This window comes from Phaseolus vulgaris, chromosome 8 (genome assembly GCF_000499845.2).
Source record: "Phaseolus vulgaris cultivar G19833 chromosome 8, P. vulgaris v2.0, whole genome shotgun sequence".
Lineage (NCBI taxonomy): Eukaryota > Viridiplantae > Streptophyta > Magnoliopsida > Fabales > Fabaceae > Phaseolus > Phaseolus vulgaris.
This window is the reverse complement of record NC_023752.2, coordinates 59418473-59440339: the sequence shown is the minus strand read 5'-3', so window position 1 is coordinate 59440339 and position 21867 is coordinate 59418473. Positions and strand designations below refer to the sequence as shown.

The 21867-nt window shown below is 35.3% G+C and overlaps 1 pseudogene; it reads right to left on the bottom strand.

Moving 5' to 3' along the window:
* Positions 1 to 1019: 1019 nt before the first annotated feature.
* LOC137825756 (probable disease resistance protein At4g27220) lies at positions 1020 to 17704 on the bottom strand (annotated as a pseudogene).
* Positions 17705 to 21867: the final 4163 nt, after the last annotated feature.

The window sequence follows — 21867 nt, the reverse complement described above, 5'->3', positions numbered from 1 at the left end:
AGGTTATTAGGATTTCAAATTCTTCTTCCTTAGTTCTTACGGGGATTTGCTAACTAGCTCTGATAATATGAATTGATAAATATCTAAATATTTGGAGAATCACTCTAAAAAATTAATTCAAAGAGGGAAGAATCAAACACTTAAATATAGCACTGAGTGTTTCATATTACACGATACACGACATAAAACTTAGACATCTTACAATATCACCTATTCCCTATCAAATTCTTGAATCCTAAAACAAGAAAATAAACACTCACAGAGATAAATATTTAACCGACAGAACTTTCTTTCTGTTATTGATTATTTATATACAAATTTTAATATCACCCCTACACCCACAACTCGTCACAACACTCTGCTTCCCTCCAACAATTGTGTCCCTACAAAATAATTATATGGTATCAATGTTTTAGTATTATTCCATAATGAGTGACATGAGAATACTGGGCCAGTGAGTTAGCATTGGTTAATTTAAAAAATGTTATAATTTTTCAGTGAGTTAGCATTGGTATCAAATCGCAAAACAACAGTGATAGCTAGAACAAACATGAGTTATACTAAAAACATGTACTTAGAATGGATTATGTACTAACCCAATGAAATTTTTCAGATGTTAGAATATACAAAAGTTTTTCTTTTCTAGGCTTAAAAAAATTGCCTCGTAAACTAGAGCCAAAAAACTAAAATTTTCAGCATGTCTTACTATTATAAACAAGTTTTTGCATTTTGCATTAAAATTTAGAAAATCATGAGTCATATAGGAAAAAAAAAAATGAAAGTAAGTGTATTAATTTGATGGAGAATTACATCTATGAAATAAACAATTTCACACGAGTCACAATTGTCATCATAAAAACGGTTTTCTTCGTTTGAAAAAATGTCTTATATTAATTTCAAATATGATCAAGCTTGCATATTTATACAACACTTAAAAACGTTATCTGACCAATTTATTGTAGCGGTTGGAGATGAGTTGGGTGATAACTTGAGGCACTGTTGCATTGTCCATTCCACACTTTGTTTTTTAAATCAATACCACACTTCCCATACTTCACTGTAGTCTTCTATTTACATATCTGATAAATATATTTTACTTAAAACAATCATAATCCAAAGACATGTAATTGTGTCTAGAAAAAGGACATGTGAATTTTACCTGTATGCAGATATAAACTTGGAGAATACTTAGGACATTTCGTTATGTAATGGTTAACATTTTTTTTTAACTTAAATCCGTGGTGAATCTCTTCGAAGTTTGGCAATTTTTTGAGTGTTATATGTGCCAGTTCCTGTAGTAGTAGTTGTTCTCCCTTTTTAGCCGTCTCTTCTTCACCACCATCATCAACTTCATTTTCAAAACCAAAAGCCTTGTGTAACTCAGAGCACTCTTCTATTTCCAAAGTACTCAGACTGGGAAAATGACTAGCCGATAGATTGTAAAAAAGACATTTCAACTTATTGCACTTTTTAACTATAATGGAATAGAGTTTTGGGAAGCAGAGTTGTTGGGAAGAATCCAGGGTTTGGAGTTGTGGTGCATCACCTAAATCAAATATTTGTTCCAGTTCATCACAGTCATGTATACCCAGAACACTCAACATTGATAAACTTGTAACAACAATGGTGGAGAAGATGATTTTCAATTTTGGACATCCAATCACTTTAACATGGTGAAGCTTTTGGAGGCTTAGAAAACCTGTGGGGGGCCCTTCCATATGAAGTTTAGCTCAGGTAGATTCTCCAAGTTTAGATAAGTTATATCCAAGTTTAGAGGAAGAAGTTCTCCACTGCCCCCTTCTCCCATTTTGATTTGGAACAGACCTTTTACTCTAAGATCAGTCAAGCTAAGCACTTCAAGTTGGAGTGGAAACAATTGATTGAATGGGTTGGTAATGAAGCATAGTATTTGATTCTCCTGTATACACAACATAATTCATTCTTAATATCTTACATTTTACAATTCATAAGTAGACCACTCGGTAAGAACCTAATTTGCAAAAAATGGAGGGAGCGGGGAGCAGCAGAGTGCGAGTACGGGGAGTAGAGGGGAGTAGCAAAGTGTACCCTTCAGATAGGCAGGGTGGCCAGAGATCTCGACGGAAACCATCTCTCCAACCTAGTAACTCTACAACGTTTTTCTTTTCAAATTTCCCCAATGGGTTTGGTGAGATGGACATGTTCAAAATCTTCCAAAGATGGGCAAGGGTGAAAGAAGTCTTTATTTCTAGAAGGCTTAACAAGTGGGGAAAAAGATTTGGGTTTGTGAGGTTGTTTGATGTGAAGAATGTGGGGAATTTGGAGAAGGAACTTGACCAAATTTATATTGGTAGTAGGAAGCTCTTTGTGAATCTTCCGAAGTATCATCGAAGTCGAGTGGAATCGCCTAGGGCGGAAGGTAATAACAAAAGTTCTCTGGCTAAGGGAAGGCATATGAACGGGGTGACGGAGCGAGTGGAATCGGAGGTCAGAATGCTAAACAAAGGGAAGGAGGTCTGGGTGGAGAAGGGGGGGAAAAAATCTTTTGCGGACGCCGTTAGAGGACATGAGCGGTGGGAATGGAAGGGACCAGTTCTTAATACGAAAAAACAATCCTTGCCGTGGATGGAGGAAAGTGTGGTCGGTCGTTACAAGGCGGAGATGGACTATCAACAGTTGGGTGAAGAATTTGTTAGAGGAGGTATGAGTATGGTCAGGGTGAGACAGATGGGGGACAACTTCGCTCTCCTAATGCCAAGAGGAGGGGAGAATATGGAGGAGTTGATAAGGCTAAACAGAGATTGGTTTGATAGTGTCTTTGATAGCATCCAACCATGGTCTGAAGCATTCACAGTGAGCCATAGGGCTGTTTGGGTAAGGTGCTTTGGCCTACCAATTTCTCTTTGGAACAGGGAGTGCTTCGCTAGAGTGGTTGGAGACTTAGCTACTCTGATCGATATTGACGACGCCACACTGATGTGGGAAAACATTGAGTTTGCTCGTCTGAAAGTTAGAATCGAGAATAATCGGTACATTAGGGTGGCAAGGAAGATAAGGATAAATGACCAATCTATAAGCATCTCTATCGAGGAGGAACACCCTGTGGCCGTGGCAGGCCAATGCAAAGGCTCACACTGCAACTATGATTCTTCAGATAGTATCTCTTCAACTGAAACCTACGTGGAAGAATCATCCTTCTCGGTGAAAAACGGCGAGGAGGAGTGCGACCTTAGGGCCAAAGAAGAGCGTCAGGCGAAGGTTAGGGTGGTCGGAGGTGGAACGGAAGAAGGAGGTCAGGCGCAACGATCAAATGCTCGTTTTGGGGAGCTCTCTGCTGAGAATAGTGGGTGTCAGGGAAAAGGTGGAAATTCTTTCACCAAGGAGGCAAGTCAATGGCAGAAGATATATGTGGAACCTGATTTTGGCAACGACTCTGTCCAGGCCTGTGCATTTTCCCGCTTGAGTATTAATGCACATGCTGAGCTGGCTAGTTTAGTGGTGAATATTGAAAGTATGGGCACCCAAAACGTGAATATGCTAGGTTTGGGCCAAGTTAGAAAGGAAGCCCAAGAAGAAGTGGTGAAGGTGGATGTGGGAGTGGACAATCTCGGGTCAGGCCCTGGACAAGCGGTAGCGGGTCCTGGGTCCGAGTGTGAGGCGAGAAATCGTCCCAAAGGAAGCCATGGGTGTCCACGGGGTTTGGAGATGATTTCTTTGCAGGAGCAGCGGAACACCATGTGTGCTGTAATGGAAGCCTGCAACATCAAACTCTTGGAATTGGAGAGTGGGTCGATGAAGAAGGTGCTGGAGCAACAAGGGGAGCAGTTTCGTCACACCATATCCGAACCACAGGGCGACGTAAATGGTCTCGAAACTCACGGAATTGGTATTGAGCAGCCACTTTGCGGAGGAGAAGATGTTGGGCCAGCAGGAAGATTTCTAAAATCCTACCAGCGACGCCGCAAGATCAAAGGCCTTGTTGAATTGGAAGTCTCGAAATCGCATCCAAGGCGATCAGTTCGAATACGCAACAAATACCCGCAGGTTGCCATTTCTTCTCACTCCAGACAATGTATGCCAACAGTTTCGCTTTCGGACGGAGATATTGATAACTGTAATCTAAGGCTGTGCAGTCCAGAATCGCCAGTGGAATCGGCCAAGTTGTGGGGGATAAGTAGGAAAGTAAGGATAATCTGTCGTAAGGACGAACAGGAGGTTCTTCACGAGTACTCTTGTATGGAGGAAAGAGATTTGAAGTTTATGAGAAGTATAGAGGACGGGAAGAAGGGAGGTTGTTTATGATTATTGTTAATCTAAACATAAGAGGTATGGGGGGAGGTACCAAAACAAGGTATATAAGGCATTTAATAGGTAAGGAGGAGGCAGATTTTGTGTGTGTACAAGAAATAAAAGCTAAGGAAATCTCGGATGCTAGGTGCTTCTCTTGGTGGGGTGATAATAAAGTAGGTTGGATTCACAATAAAGGAGACGAGGGGAGTGGGAGCTTGTTGTCTTTGTGGCATAAAGAAGTCTTTAGCTATGAAAATCACCTGATGGGGAAAGGTTTTATTGTGGTCATCGGTCTACATCTAAAATCGTCTTCTAGGTGTGTTGTGGCCAATGTTTACTCCCCCTGTGCATTGAATGCAAAGAAGACCCTATGGGAGGAGCTCTCCAATGTCAAACTGGCTTCACAAGATTCAGTCTGGTGCTTTTGTGGTGACTTTAATGCTGTGAGAAGTAGAAGTGAAAGGAAAGGTATCATGGATAGGAGAGATCAGTCAAGAGAGATTTCTGGCTTCAACAATTTCATTGAATCCAATTCCTTGTTTGACCTGCCTTTGGTTGGTAAGAAGTTCACGTGGTTTAAACCTGATGGAACAGCTAAGAGCAGAATTGATAGAGCGTTAGTCACGGAAGAATGGTTGCAGAAGTGGCCCTTGTGCAAACAGTATGTTCTTCGAAGGGAGGTTTCTGATCACTGCGCACTAGTGATTAAATCCGTGGAGAAGGACTGGGGACCCAAACCCTTTAGATCGATTGATGCTTGGTTCCAGGAGAAGGGGTTCAAGATCATGGTTAAGGATAAATGGAAGTCTTTCTCAGTCCAGGGGAACGAAATAGCAAAACTGAAGGAGAAAATGAAACTTCTCAAGTCAGATCTGAAAGTGTGGAACAGGGAGGTGTTTGGCAACCTTCATACCACAAAGAGAAGGATCCTACAGGAATTGGAGGATCTTGACAACAGAGATTGTAATGGGGACCTTGAGGAAAGCGAAAGGTTAACCAGAATGGAGCTGATTAGCCGCTTAGTAGCAAACGATAAAAAACTTGAATCCCTTTTATGCCAAAAGGCTAGAGCAAGTTGGTTTAAGAGTGGGGATGCGTGTACTAGATTCTTTCATTCATCTTTGAGATGGAGAAGGCTAAGGAATGAAGTGAAGGGCGTTCAGGTGGGGGACCGGTGGTGTGAGGAACCAGGCACTGTTCGATTAGAGGCAAAGAAGTTGTTTGAAGCTAGGTTCAATGCTACGAAAGATTTAGGGGTAAGGTTGGATGAGGTAGAGTTTAAGACCCTATCCACGGTGGATAATGAGGGGCTGGTGGCTGGTTTCATTGAGAAAGAGATTAAGGACGCTGTGTGGCAATGCGAAGGTTCTAAGAGTCCTGGTCCAGATGGATTCAATTTCAACTTTATCAGGAAAAGCTGGGACCTATTTAAAGAGGAGTTAATGGAAGCAATGGTTTTGTTTCATGCGACTGGGAACATCCCGAAGGGCTGTAACGCTTCGTTTATTGCGCTAATCCCGAAGGTGAGGGACCCCTCTAAGCTTGAGCAATATAGACCAATCTCTCTGGTAGGTGTCATTTATAAAATCATTACAAAGGTACTGGCAGGTAGAATGAAGAAGGTGTTGCCTACAATAATAGATGAAAGCCAATCAGCTTTCCTGAAGGGCAGAGGGATCTTAGATAGTGTGCTCATGGCCAATGAAGTGGTAGAAGATCTTAGGAAGAAAGGGAGAAGCGGCATTTGTTTAAAGGTGGACTTTGAGAAAGCGTACGACTCGGTCAGATGGGATTTCCTTTACGATATGTTACACAGGATGGGGTTCCATAAAGTATGGATCTCTTGGATTAGAGGATGCCTTGAATCAGCCACTGTGTCTGTGCTAGTCAACGGGAGCCCTACGGAAGAGTTTAAGCCATCTAGAGGGTTGCGGCAGGGCGACCCCCTAGCACCTTTCCTTTTCATAGTGGTAGCAGAAGGCCTTGCAGGGCTAGTAAGACAAGCCTTGAAGGCTAATATGTTGACGGGCCTCAAGATTGGAAGGCAGGAGGTGGAGATGTGTATTCTCCAGTTTGCAGACGACACTCTCTTTCTTTGTGAAGATACCATTGACAATGTGGTAACCTTGAAGACCATTCTGAGGGGCTTTGAGCTAGCCTCAGGACTGAAGATTAACTTCCATAAATCAAGGCTAGCAGGTATTAATGTACAAAGCAATGTTATAGTATGCTTCACTAAGATTTTGAACTGCATTCAGATGGAGGTACCCTTCAAGTACTTGGGACTGGAGGTGGGAGGGAACCCAAGGAAGAAGCAGTTCTGGGAACCAGTTCTAAACAAGCTTAAAGCAAGGCTCAGTGCTTGGAAGGGGAGGTTCTTATCCTTGGCAGGGAGGATTTGTCTAATTAACTCTGTTCTAACTGCCGTCCCATTGTACTACCTCTCCTTGTTCAGAGCACCGGTTTCGGTGTGTAAAAGGATTATAAGCATTCAAATAAGATTCTTGTGGGGTTGAGGGAAACTGTCTAAGCCAATTGCTTGGGCTAGTTGGAAGGACGTATGCAGACCAAAAGAGGAGGGAGGGTTGGGGTGTAAGGATATACGCTTGTTTAATCAAGCTCTCCTAGCTAAATGGAGATGGAGGTGTGTTTCGGAAGAAAAAGGAAGGTGGAAGAAGTTGTTGGAATCTAAGTACAATCTGGGAATTGATAGTAGTCAAACACCTGTTAAGTCCCAGTCTTGGTGGTGGAGAGACCTTTCCAAGATGTGTAAGGAGGGAGAAGGAAAAGGGTGGTTTCAAGAAGAGCTAGGCTGGGTAATAGGCTGTGGTGACAAAGTCAAATTCTGGGAGGAAGTGTGGGTAGGAAATGTTGACCTTAAATCCCTATTTCCGCGTCTATACTCACTATCTCTAAACCAAGGCCAAACAGTGGGCGAGTTAGGAGAATGGATTGAATCGGAGTGGAGATGGAGAATGAGGTGGAGGAGAGATAGATTTGAGTGGGAGTCATCTCTGGAGAGGGATCTTACTGCACTCCTATATGGGGTCACTCTGAAAAAGAATGTCCAGGACATCCAAGTGTGGGGGAAGGAGGTACCGGGGTTGTTTTCGGTGAACTCTGCTTATGAGTGTTTAGCTAAGCATGATAGAGGCAACCAAAGTGAAGTGTATAAGCTCTTGTGGAAGGTGAAGGCGTTCCCAAACGTGGTAGTGACAACCTGGAGGGTTTTGTTGGGTAAACTTCCTACAAGAGCGAGTTTGAGTAGGAGAGGGGTGATGTTGAACTCAACGGTGTGCCCTTTGTGTCAGTTAGAGGAGGAGACTTGTCAACATCTCTTTTTGGAGTGTCATCATGCCCAACGCGTATGGTCTCTATGTTTGCGTTGGGTAGATATCTCCTTCGTCCAGCATAATGATTTAAGGCTGCATTTCCAAAGTTTCCACTTGTTTCAAGCTAGCAACAAGCAAAATAAAATCTGGAAAGGGGTATGGGCAAACATCATTAGATGTATCTGGGATCAAAGGAACCTGATTACCTTCCAGCAAGGGTAGTAGATGCAGAGGAAATTTTTCAGAGGGCTCAACTCAAGTCTTGGCTGTGGATGAAGCATAAAGCGCATTCGTTTTCTTATTCCTTTGTTGATTGGGTTCTTAATCCAACAATCTGCATTAAAAGCTGCTAATTGGAAGGAGGACGCACTCTTTTTTTCTTGTTCTGTTCAGAGGTGCTGGATTTGGAGAACTTAGACTGTTAGGCTCCCCATGTGAAGTATTTGGTTTGGTAGGACCCTGTTATGGAGCAGGATTGAGTTCCCTGGGGTATGACAGAGTATGTCTGGACAGCGGGAATATGTAGTGCTGTAACCCGTTTCGGGGTGGTTTTTTGTGGTGAATGCAGGAACATGTTGCTTGTTGGAAATGGAAAGCATCTAGGTAAGGAAAGCAAGTTGTTGGTATGGTTGTGGCGCCCCAGCAGTTAAAGAAGATGGACAATGCTGCAGTGTAGTCCCGGGTAGTAGCTGCTTACCCAGTCAGCTCTAGTTGAAGATGTTAAGTTATGGTCGATGAAAGTGTTGTGGAGGTGGCAGCTGCTGCTGGAGTCGTGTCACGCACACCAGGTGTGGCAGCAGCTGAAGTATGGATTTTAGTAGGGTGTACAAAATCAGATTGGAAGTGAGACTTCTAGCAGGATGTACAAAAACAGTTTGAAGCAGTAGAGCGATGCTGTCGTGCAGGGAGTGCAAGACACGGTCCTGCTATTAGTGTGAAAGTGTGGCGTTTAACCTAGTGATACAACATGCTCTTGGCTGGTTTGAAGTGGATGGCTATGAACATAAGGGCTTGTGTGGCTGCTGGTTGGAGATGGTTAGAGAGGTTACGTAGAGCTGGAGTTATAAGTGGAAGACTCTATGTTGTTTGGTGGTCCTTTGCTGGTCTTTCTTTGGTGCTCTCTTTGTTGACAAGTACATTAGTTGATAAAGTGAGGCGTGGAGGTCTTTTTGTGAAGGGTAATGGAATAAAGGTGAAAGGTAGGAAGTATAGGTGTGGATGTAGGTAAGGGTGTAGGTGAGGTCAAGGTGGTGTAGCGGTGTTTGGATGCCAAGGTGTATAATGTACTGCTGCTTTTGTGTAGCATTTATTTAGGCTGCTGTCATAACCGTGTAGGTCCTCTGTCATGATGTTGTAATTGGTTTGTTGTTCTGTGCTTACAGTTCTTTAAGCAGGTTTTGCCACACAACGGTTGTCTCCCCTTAGTCATAAAGGGGAGTGTAACTAAGTGGTTGATGTATACGGGTTGGGATACCCCTGTAGTATCCCTCTTAATTTTATTTATTTATTGCTGATAAAAAAAAAACAATTCATAAGTTATGGCTAATTCAAATCAACAAACTTGATTTTGAAAAAAATTATGAATAAAATTGCACATTTAGTAATGAAAAGATAAATACAAAGCATGGAATTTTTTACAGATTTAATTTATTATTTTTGCCAAATAAAGGACTAAGTGCATATATTTCAATCATTAATTCATCAATCTAACGTACTTCAAATATCACACTACTTCAAAATCTTATATCTATCACTTCTAATTACAATATCATTTTTTTTTATTTACATGTATTGCATCTTTGAAAATAATATATATTATTTTTCAATAAACTTAATGTGAGGAAGCATACCTAAAATGTATTAAAAAATAAAAACAAAAAACTAGATCAAAACTCATTCTTAAAAAAACCTATAAAAAATTACAATACTAATAAAAAAAAATCATAATCAATAGGTTTGAATACAATTCATTAAAATATAATTGATTAAATTGATAAATACTTGTTTATTAGACTAGATAAAAGATTATCTATTTCACAGAATTATGATTAATTTATACATATATTTTTCTACTCAAAGACATTAAGAATATAAACTGTAATCTTGATAGTTATCAGAATAAAGTAATGATAAAAAACTACTGCGTAATGATTGTTATTCTTAATACATTTAAACAACATCAGTTGACAAAGTATACTGATTCCTTAACATCTCAATGTTAATTCATATTTAAAGCTCATTATTTTTAATCAACTTAATGAAATAATAAATAATAACTATGTTCGTATAAAAGCTCAAGTGGTTATGTTTGTTAAAGATATCATGATTTTGAAATAATATATTACCTTTGAAGTTGTTTCTTGCGGGAGATTTGAAGCAGTCATCATCTTACTTATGGAAGACTCAAGCAATTTGGGACATTTATAGCAATATAAGTTCTTAAGATTTGGGAGTTGTGGATGACAATATTGAGGCCAAATGTCAATCACATTTGGTAAATCTAACAACAGTAGAGTATGCAAATTAGAAAAATTTATGATAATAGTCTCCTTTTCACTTTGGTAAACTGCATGATTACGTTCCTTTCCACTTCCAAATACATATTTCAATTCAAAGCAATAAAGAATGACCACACTTTCCAAACTCACTAGCTGTACGGCTAAATTCTCAGAGAATATGTACTCCAAATTCTTGCAATCATCAATTTCAATAATCCTTAATTTTTGGAGCGTCAAATATGAATGACTTGGGGTGCTTGAAAAAACATCGTTCCCTTCTTCCACTTCTTCTATTATGTGCCTCAATGCGCTGCATCCAGATATTCTTAGTTTCTCTAACAACACTAGAGATTGGACAACGGATGGCACGAAGAGAGAAGTTAGCACAGGGCAACTATATATTGAAAGATCCTTCAGATTGCATAACTTAGACTTCCTTGGAAAGGAGATGCTGTTCAATTTTCCACAATCTTTTATCAAGAGCTCTCCTAAATTTTCAAGGGAACATCGCGATGAGGGATCACAAAAAACCTCTCCAAGGCTACATAAACTTTCCAACCTTAGGTAAACAAGTTTAGAGAATACACTGTTGCTGGTATTCATAGTGTTATCAATGAGACATTCTATCTTTTCACACCATTCGAGTTCTAGGGTAATCAAGTGATTCATGCCTTGTGGATCCATGGATGGGATTATATTTTTAAAATCTCCCCCAAGGTTGCTCAAATGAAGGAACTCTGCTCTTATAAAGAGATCCTTGATTGGTAATGATATAAAATTTTGAATAGTAACATCAAAATCATGTACTAATAAACCTCTAGACTGTGCATATTTCTTCAGGGTTGGGTCCCAACGCCTAGAAGAATGACAGTTTATTATAGCATACCTCTGTAATTTGGAGAAAGATATATCATGTGAAAAGTCCTTTTTGTAATTGACCAAGTACAAATACAACTTCATAAACTTCATCAACTATATTTTTCTTAAGTCGACATTCGAACAAGTCTAGAAGCTTCAACTTCTTTAATTTTACAATCCCAGCAGGAAATTCTTCAAAAGAAGAGCCATGCAAGTCAAGAATCTCAAGTGCTTGCAGTCTTTCCACAAAAGATATGTCACCTAAATCATGATTTCTCAAGCACAGTGTTCGAAGATTTTTTAACGACTTCAGTGACTCTGGCAAAAGAAGTCTAGATCCTCTCCACGATAGATTTATGATTAAGGTTTTAAGTTTTTCCAAGCTTTCAGAACACACATCTGGTACATTCATGCCACCACTATAACAAAGAATGAGAATTTCAAGTGTTGTACAATTTATTTTATAATTAAGAGAACCATATGTTCTTATATTCCATAAGGCTAATGCTTTCGTATCTTTCATGATTTCATCATTTGTCAACACTTCCAGACCCACTCCAGTACGTGTGAAAATTGCTTGACCACTTTTAGCGGCAATCCACAAGGCTACATCACGAACCAAATCATGCATTTTTACATTTTCTTTTGTTCCGGCTTGCATTAACAAAAAACAACTCTTAAGAATGCCAATGGCTTCATGCATCTCTCTCCTTGCATTCTCCATTTCTCCAAACGACCCAACTTTGCAAAATCCTTTTCCAAATCGAAATAAATCTTCCAAATGTATTTCATAATCCTCTGGAAACATAGAACACAACAACAATAAAGATTGAGCCAATTGGTTTGTCAAATTATTGTAACTTAATTCAAGACAAACATAAGGACTTATTAAGCCTTTTGGAATATCTAGTGGCTTGGAATTTTCTAGCCTTGATAAGGCTAACTCAAAATCTTCAATAGTTTTCCCCTTTAACGTGCTTGCGACCGTCACAATTGCAATGGGCAATCCCTTACATTCATTAATAATTTTTCTTGCCACACCTTCTTTCAAAGCTTCTGAGGAGATATCAGTTATATTTGCATATTTTCTGAACAAAATCCATGCTTCATCGCTAGTTAAGAGATCAAGTTCAATTATACTTTGGCATTGCATAAAATTGCATATTTCCCTATTTCGAGTTGTTAGGAGTACGCAACAAGTCTTGCAGCTTTCATCAAATGGAATACCTAAAGCTTCAAAGTTTAGTTTTTCCCATACATCATCCAATATTAAAAGAGTTGTACCTTTTCTTAATCTCTCTGATAGTCTCTGTGCTCTACCTATATCTGATTCTTCCTTTAACTCCAAGCTCAATAGATCAATAATCTCATCTCGAATCCTTTTGATATTTAGAGGTTGAGACACTGTTGCCATGACAACCTTCTCAAAGAGTTTCATCCCTTCAGCCTTTTTACCCACTTCTTTTGCCAAAGTAGTTTTCCCTGAGCCTCCTAATCCAACTAACCCAATCATGGAAACACTTTTATTCTTTAATGCTTCTAGAAGCTTGTTGTACGCTGCTTTTGTAGATTTGAACATAGTCAAATCATTGGAATAATACTTCATGCCTGGAAGTTCAGTAATAATGGAAAACGGTTCAAACTTGCTATCACGATGGAGCTGAATCATTTTAGTTGTTTTTCTTGCTATTTCTTTTGCAAGAGAATATTGACATTGCCTTCTGAAATAGCTCTTGTTTACATTCAATATTCTTTCTTCCAACAGTTGTACTTCATTTAAGACTTTTTCAACATCTTTTAGCCACTTCTCAACAACTGGTTCAACTTTTTCACTCTTATTAGTTGCTATTCTAATTCGATGATTCACACTCTCTCGAGTCAATTCCAATTGTTCTTTGGCATTTGGAAGATCCGAAGCAAAGTTGTGGAAACAACATATGTATTGCAGATTATTTAAAATTGGAAATATTGCATATTCTACCATCTTTGTTGCGATAGAAAAAAAGAAGTCCTCCATTTGAATTGATAAAGTTTCCTAAACATTAATGAAATTCGTCACTCTTTAATTAGCTACAAAATGATATTATATCATGTATTCTAGACAGAGATCATACAATTAAAATAAAATAGTAAATGAAAAAGGTGTCATACATGCCTTCAATAGATGTTGTTATATTACAAATAGAGAGAAAAACAAATTGTTTAATCTAAGAAAAAACTAGTATTAACGATGTGCACAAGAACTCTCTTTGTGTTGTATGTATGATAATTCTACAATACACTAATTATTTATGAAAAAGTATAAATTAATTTTTAAATTGATTAACAGGTGCCTTAATTTCTAAATAATAGTTTACATATGAAAGATACGAAATGATTGGAAAAATTATCTTGTGTATTTTAGCTATTTAAGTAAAACATACACGAAAATATGTATATAATGACACATTTATTATTTTTATATTTCTTTATAACTATTTCTCTTTATTTTAAAAAATATAAAATTTGTATCTTTCAAATATACAAGGCAACTATTTTTTATATATAATTATGTAATTATATTAATTAAAATAACTTCATTATATTCTTTCAAAAATTAAATTAATATAAAAGTAATGCGATATGACTTGAAGATAATAATATAATTATTAAAGATTGTTTTCAAGTTATCATAAAAATAATAATTTGAAATTAAAGTCTATAGAATATTGATGCTAATAATTAAAACAAAAATTAATTTAGATTTAAAACTTAATGTTTTTTTATACCCCTAACAAATTACTAATTTTTATTTTTCTTGAAAATATAGATAGTATTTTCAATAATAATGATTTAGTTAATACTTTTGAGAAAAAAAATAAATGAAAATTTTTAGATGAAAAAAGTTTTAATAGATTTTAATTAACGAACAGGTGTTTTTTTTTTTGTATCATAGTATGAAATTATTTTAAAGAATAAACTTAAATGTGATATAATTCTTATAATATAACATTAAATGAAATATTAAAAGCCATAAGTATATTCTATATGTTCATGGCAGGTCTTGTAAGTACTCTAGAAGGGATAATTTTTAAAATAATAAATGTTAAAATTTAACTTATGTTTAAAAATATAAATTAAATTTTTAACTATTTATTCATTTTTTAAAACTCATTCTTTCTTTAAACTTTTTTTCTCTAAATTATCTTTATGAAAATTGTTGGGTAATAACTTTATGATTCATATCAATATTGAGCCCCTATTTGTAACTTATGCAGATGAACTAGTAATATAGAGTAATGTATGTCATAGAAAATATGATTGTCCTTCAAACTATGAAGAAGGGAACAACACACTTGCAATGAACATAGATAAATGTGCACTCATTGCATTAGGGTTGGACACCATAAATGTATGTTAAATGAAACACAATTTGTTCATGTCTTGTTTTCCTTCTCAACTTCGACTCTCATCACCAAATTGTTCCTATTCTAGTTAAATTGTTATATGGTCAATTAGTTTGTGCTACTTATTTGAGTATTGCACAAATTGGCAAGGATTCCCTCCTTCGCATTCAACCTAGTTTCTATTTCAAAACTTGTTTTCATTACCACTACAAGAAAATTATGAAATAGAAATCAATTTTAGAGACAAAAAATAATTAATTGCTATAGTGACTAAATTAGAAATCATTTTAGGGACTAAATAAATTTTTGGTTTCTAAATTAATTTCTATTATTATTAAATGGTTTCTAAATTGGTATCCAATTAGCAACCAAGGTTTTTGCTACAAAATTTAGAAACTAAATAATTGGTAGTTAAAACTTTGGTAGCTAATTAGATATCAATTTAGAAACTATTTAACTATAATAGAAACTAATTTAGAAACCAATTTTTTTTAGTTTATAAAATATCTCTAATTTAATTACTATTGCAACTAATTATTTTGGTATTTAAAAATTGATTTCTATTTAATTATTTTCTTGTAGTATATCCACTGAAAACTAATTTTCTTCTCCACTTCATGTACATTATAGGATAAAAAGACTCGAGTAAGCACTGGTGCAATTGATGTAAAGGATGAACTTTACCATATTAAACACATCCACAATAAATCATCATTCAATTCATTTTAATGTTATACATCCTAAATCTAATATCTTTCACATAGATTTGTGACACTTTCTTATGATCAATCCCTTAAATGTTTACAACTCACGCAATCTTGTTATCCTTTCTTACAACAATAAAGAGTTTACATGCAATACTTGCTACTATGTTAGACAAAATTAATAAATTATCATATGCTTTTCGTCATTCACATTAATCTCACTCCTTTATTTTACTGTATAAGGACATATGTGATCTCTGCTAAAAGGTTTCATACATGATCATCGTTATGTTCTCACCATCATGGATGATCACACTCTCACTTTAAGTGAATTTATCTCATCCATTCAAAATCTAAAAGTCGCACTTACTTTGTTAATTTCATTGCATACTATGAAGATTGATTATAAATCATGTTTAGTAGACCATTTGATGGAGAGCTCTGTCAGACGAGTTAAACCGCCTGATGGAGGGAGGCAGCAAAAGACTGCTACTAGAGACCATTTATTAGGCTTAGTCGTCTTAACGATTTTCTATTATTCCTTTAGTTTAAGTTATATATATATATATATATATATATATATAAAAAGGAAAATAAATAATCAATTTAGTTTTAAAGTATTAATTTTTTTTTCATACTTAGTCTCTTTCAAGTGTTGAAAATTAATATAAAGTTTAAAATAGATCACTAGTGCAAAAAGACCCATTTACGACAATACATTCGCAACGCATTTATGGCCAAAAGTTGTCATTCAAAACGTAGTGGCATTTTCGAAATTAAATGACTCTAAAACGGTGGCTATGAGGTAAAGTCATCGTTTTAGACCACATCGTTTCGTCTAAAACAATTACCCAATTTAAAACATAATACATTATATTCCAAATACAATATTATAAAACTAATTATCTATATAAATAATTGTAAACCAAATAATAATTAAAATTAAAATATTTCAAAATAAAAAACTAACCTGTAGCGTGAACGTGAACGGAGTTGTGGCAGCAATGGAGGCAAGAGCAACAACAAGAGTGACAACGAAATAGCAGAGAAGCGCGAATAGATGAATCTCGTTCGGTATGAATGCTCTCAAGACGAAGAGAACGAAATAAGAGAGAAGCAGCGGAGGGAGCAGTGGAGGCAGCGGTGGTGGCAGCAGCTTTCGCAAAAGCAAAATAAACTCTTAAGAAAGAAAACTTAGAATAGCATGAATGGAGAGTGAGGGTGCAAGCCAAGAAAATTAGGTAAAAATATATTACACCGTTTATGAGTAATAATCGTTGTAATATATCTTTTTATTAACTTAATTTTTTTTTACTCTGAAATGACATATAACACCGATTGCATAGTCCAACTGGTGTTATATGTAATTTTTAAAACTTTAAAAACTTTTTTGTAATCTGAAGATTACATATAACATTGATTTATGTATCCAATAAGTGTTATATGTAGTGCCTAAAGTTAAATTTTTCAATTTTTTTAAACTCTGAGAATGACATATAACATCGATTGTATAGAGGAACCAATGTTATATATCATTTTTAAAAAAAATTATTTTATTTTTTAATCTGGAAATGACATGTAACATCGGTTACTCTATCCAATCGATGTTATGTGTAATCCTAAAGATAAAATTTTTAAAAACCTTTTTTTTTGCTCTGAGCAGGACATATTACACTGGTTGGATAGTCCAACCGGTGTAATATGTGCCAAATATTTACAAATATGCCACCGCATTTTTATTTATACCGGTTCTCATTTAACCGACCTAATATGTCGTTGTAAAAAGTGTTATTATGTTCTCTTTACATATATCACTACAAGAAAATCATTAAATAGAAATCAATTTTAGAAACAAAAAATATTTAGTTGCTATATTGACTAAATTAGAGACCATTTTAGAGACTAAAAAAAATTTTGGTTTCTAAATTAGTTTCCAATATTGTTAAATAGTTTCTAAATTGGTATCTAATTAGCAACCAAGGTTTTTGCTACGAAATTTAGAATCTAAATAATTGGTATTTAAAACCTTGGTTGCTAATTAAATATAAATTTACAAACTATTTAGCAATAATATAAACTAATTTAGAAACCAGGATTTTTTTTAGTCTCTAAAATGGTCTCTAATTTAGTCAATATAACAACTAATTATTTTTTTGTCTCTAAAATTGGTTTCTATTTAATGATTTTCTTGTAGTGTATATTTGTTTTTTAGAAAAAAGAGTTAGGTCAAAACTTCTATGTAATCTTATTTGATTTGAAGGTTAAAATTAGGTAACTCATAAAACTTTGACATACATATTTTCTACTTATATGTAATGAGAACAATATTTTAATTTCATGGTTTATATAAACTTTTGATATATTAATAATCCATTATTCGGAGAAATATTAAGTTTAAATATTTTTGTGGAATAAAGCATTACCGGAAGAATAAAGTATTACCGGAAGAAAGCGTTTGAGTTTTGAGATGATAGAAAGACAATTGTGTTGAAAGCTGAGTAGTTTGATATTGGTTGAAGAAAAGTAAGAGAGAAGAGAAGAATCCACCTCTAAAACAAATTTCGACATAGGTAAGTATATGAGTTTAATGTGTACTTTATGAGAATGAGAATTACCACATAAATATGTCTAGTTGGGATTCAAACTCTTAAGAAAATATTTTGAATGAATCATGAATATGGTATATAATATATTATGATCCTATTTATATTTATATGACTTAATTATCACATTAAATAAAGGGTTATTAACATGAACGTATCTTGATGTAAATCATGGGTAGGTAAAAGATCATGGATAGGATAGAGATTTAACTAGGCTAAATAAACAAGTGAAACTAGACTTGTATAAAAAAACAAGATTAAGTCTAAAAAGTACATGACTAATACCTTGAAAAGATGAACCACTTTGGAAAGTAATTTTAATTGAGATGGATGTAAAATAGGAGTAATATGAGAGTAAGAAAATGTAACTAAAATGATGATTTGAATTGAGAAACGTACCTGAAGATTTGTGCAGATAGAACGTGAAGAAGAAGAAGAAGAAATATGAAGTGAATGGTGTGGAGATGCAATTTTAAAGAATGAGAAGTGATAAAAAAGAAGCATGAAGTTCCTCAGTTTCCAAGTAAGGCATAGAATTCATTCCTTAATTTTTCTTCACTTTATCAATAACAACAAATTCTTTTTCCAATCTTCTTATGTTTCTGCTTTCATCTCTGCACAAGTTACGAATATACAAATCAGGACAAAATGTTTTATTACTTTTAAATGACATCATTATTAATAATTCTCACTTAAACCCAATATAAGCTAATAAAAAATAAATAAAACACAATTTGCCCAATTGACTAGAGCAGTGTGATAGACCCATTCATCACAGTGGACACAGATTTTATATATTTTATATTTCAATTTTGCTCATTTGTGTTGATTGTATGAATTTTAGATATTATATTGTGATTCTTTCGGTTTATCATGTGAGATGAAGAATATACATTCAATCTAACATTGTCCAATATACATTCTCACAAGGCCATCAAATAGTTTCAGAGCTGATAAATTCTCCATGTTCTGCTTCCAAACTAGCATTCCATCACATTTAAAGCAAAGAGACCACACTCGTTAGCATAGACGCATTGGATAAACAGATGTTGAGATGATTCATCCACCCCTTGGCATAGCACACACATAGAAGTATTTACCAACACCCCTCTCCTAATGAGATTTTGCCTTGTTGAAATCTTATCCAGCAATACCCTCCATGCAGTAGCAATCCAAAGCATTTTGAAGCACCCATAATTGGTTATAGTTCCCTGGTTTGATAAGCATCCAAACACAGACTTCACCGTGAACATCCCTAAAACATCACCTCTCCATATCTAAATATCCTTCGCCTCCTTGTTTAGAATAATCCTAGATATGTTCCTATGAAGTTCTTTTTCATGTAATACTTCCCACTCGAACCTGTTCCTTCTCCACCTCAGCCTCCACTACCATTCAGACTCTGACCAGACCCCTACTTCTCCCACCTTCTACCCTTGATCAAGGGATATTTTTTAGAATATTTTATATGACTTTAATCTCCATTTTTTAGTCCATGTTTTATTAACTTTTCTCCCTTTAATTGCTCAGTTTTGAATAGATTCACAATGGTTGTTGTGAGTCCAAACTTTCTTAATCAGTAACTGTTTAGATTAGAGAAGTTAGTACGCTCAAGTGACTACAACAATGGCTGTTAGGTACAAGTGCACAATGCTGTATGATGATATTTTCTTTGTATCTTGACAAATTCATTTATCTTGAAGTCAGAGCAAAATTTCTGTTTAACTATACCTTTCTATCTTTTCATCAATTCTCTTTTACTTCTAGAACCAATACTATAATTTAATGCACTGCGCAATAGTCCAGTGTCAAGTAGTATACACATGTAAGATTCATAATTCAGATACTTTTTTATTGCCTTTTGACACATCTCTTGGAACAACTTATGCTACTAGTATTGACACATTTGTTTGAGAACCTTTTATTTTTGTCTGTAGGGAACTACTGAAACCTGTCTGGAACTTTGGCACCAGAGATCAGCAACTTATCTTATTTGGAAATAGTGTAAGGCAGTGGCTGAATTGATGTTTCTAATGAAAACCGGTTACGTACGAACACTTTTCAAGAATGGTGATTCCTGTACTAGGTTCTTTCATTCCTCTTGAGGTGGAGAAGGCTCAGAAACGAAGTGAAGGACATCCAGGTGGGGGACCATTGGTGTGAGGAACCAAGCACTGTCCGTTCAGAAGCAAAGAAGCTTTTCGGAGTTAGATTCAAAGCAACGAAAGATTTAGGGGTAAGACTGGATGAAGTTGAATTCATGTCGTTATCTCCGACTGATAACGAGGGTCTCCTAGCATCTTTCTCTGAGAAAGAGATTAGGGATGCAGTGTGGCAGTGTGAAGGTACTAAAAGTTCGGACCCAGATGGTTATAACTTCAACTTCATCAAAAAGAATTGGGAGTTGCTAAAAGAAGATTTTATGGCAGCACTGTCCCTGTTTCATGAGACGAGAAGTATTCCGAAGGGCTGTAACGCCTCTTTCATAGCTTTGGTTCCTAAAGTTAGGGACCCGTCCAAGCTCGAGCAATATAGACCTATCTCATTAGTTGGAGCTATGTACAAGATTATTTCGAAGGTTTTAACTAGTAGAATGAAGAAGGTGTTTCCCTCTTTGATAGATGAATGCCAATCAGCCTTTGTGAAAGGAAGAGGGATCTTAGACAGTGTTCTTATGGCCAATGAAGTTGTTGAGGATTTAAGGAGAAGAGGGTTGTAGCTGAAGGCCTTGCTGGGATAGTTAGAAGTGCTAGCAAAACCACTTTGCTGACGGGCCTCAAGTTTGGAAGGAAGAAGATTGAGGTGTGCATCCTCTAGTTTGCGGATGACACTATTTTTCTATGTGAAGACTGTAAGAAATTATGTAAATTAATTTCTATAAAGTGACTCACATGACTTAGAGTTTGGGCTTTGGGCCCAAATATGACTTAATAATAATAATAGAATTAAAGGCCCATTGGTTAATGTGAGAAATATATATCTGATGATATACCTAATGGAAAACCTACATCTGATGGAGATTGGGTACTAAAGGCTATAGGGTTCTGTCTCTGCAAATAATAGTTGTCTCACCGTTAACCATCACGAACGTGTGTGACAAGAACAAAATTGCTAAGAGATAGATTGGGATAAAGGAGATAAAGTAACTGCTCAATTAGGATCACTCATGGATCAAGGTAAGTGCCTATTCCTTCTTGATTGTATGATTGTGTGAGAATCATGATATGATAAGATCTATATGTGAACACATTATTGTATGTGTTCAATTTACGTTTATTCATGTTTTGACTTACATGTGGTATCAGAGCCTTGTTGCTCATTTTTGTGATTCTCCATTAATGTTTTTCCAAAATTCAAAGAACCCTAATTTTAAAATATTCTCAATTTAAGAACACTAATTTTAAAATTAGGATTTATAGATTAAGGTTTCCATTCCTCTATAATAGATCCCTAATTGTCCTAAACCATCAAAATTAAAGAACCCTAATTTTAATTAATCCCAATTGAAGAACCCTAATTTTTAAAATTAGGGTTTATGGATCAACGCCATTAACGACGTAAAACCTTTTGAACCCAAACGCAAGAAAGTGGTTACTGCTGCGGCACGGTGACTCATTGTGAAAGGGGTGGTTAACGGCATCCCTGCAACTTAAGAAATTTTGCTTCATGAAAAGAAGCAAATTTGATTTACTGTGCCTTAGGTTATCAATTTTATTAATATTATATTATAATATAATATAATAAAATGCATGAAAAGAATCCAATTAGTGAATCTATGTATGAATTATTATCTGCTATCATGAAATGCATGAATTCTTTGTTGCACCCCATATTAAAGTTTAATCAATTGTTACTTTTCTGTAATTTAGGTTATGTTATAATGTAATTAAATTTATATTTAAATTAAAATTTAATTAATTAATTAAAAGTGAGTAACGAAAAATTATTTTCTGTTTTATGTATTGTTTTAATGTAATTTTATTTGCATTAAATTAAAGTTTAATTAAAGTTTTAATGAAATTTTATTATGTTTTAATGTAATTTTATTTGCATTGAATTAAAGTTTAATTAAAGTTTTAATGAAATTTTATTATGTTCATTAAATTAAAGTTTAATTAATTGATTGAAAGTGAGGAATGAAAAATTATTTTTCCGCTTTATGTATTAATTTTTTAAATTAAAATTTTGGAATTAATTGTATGATAGATTTGTAATCA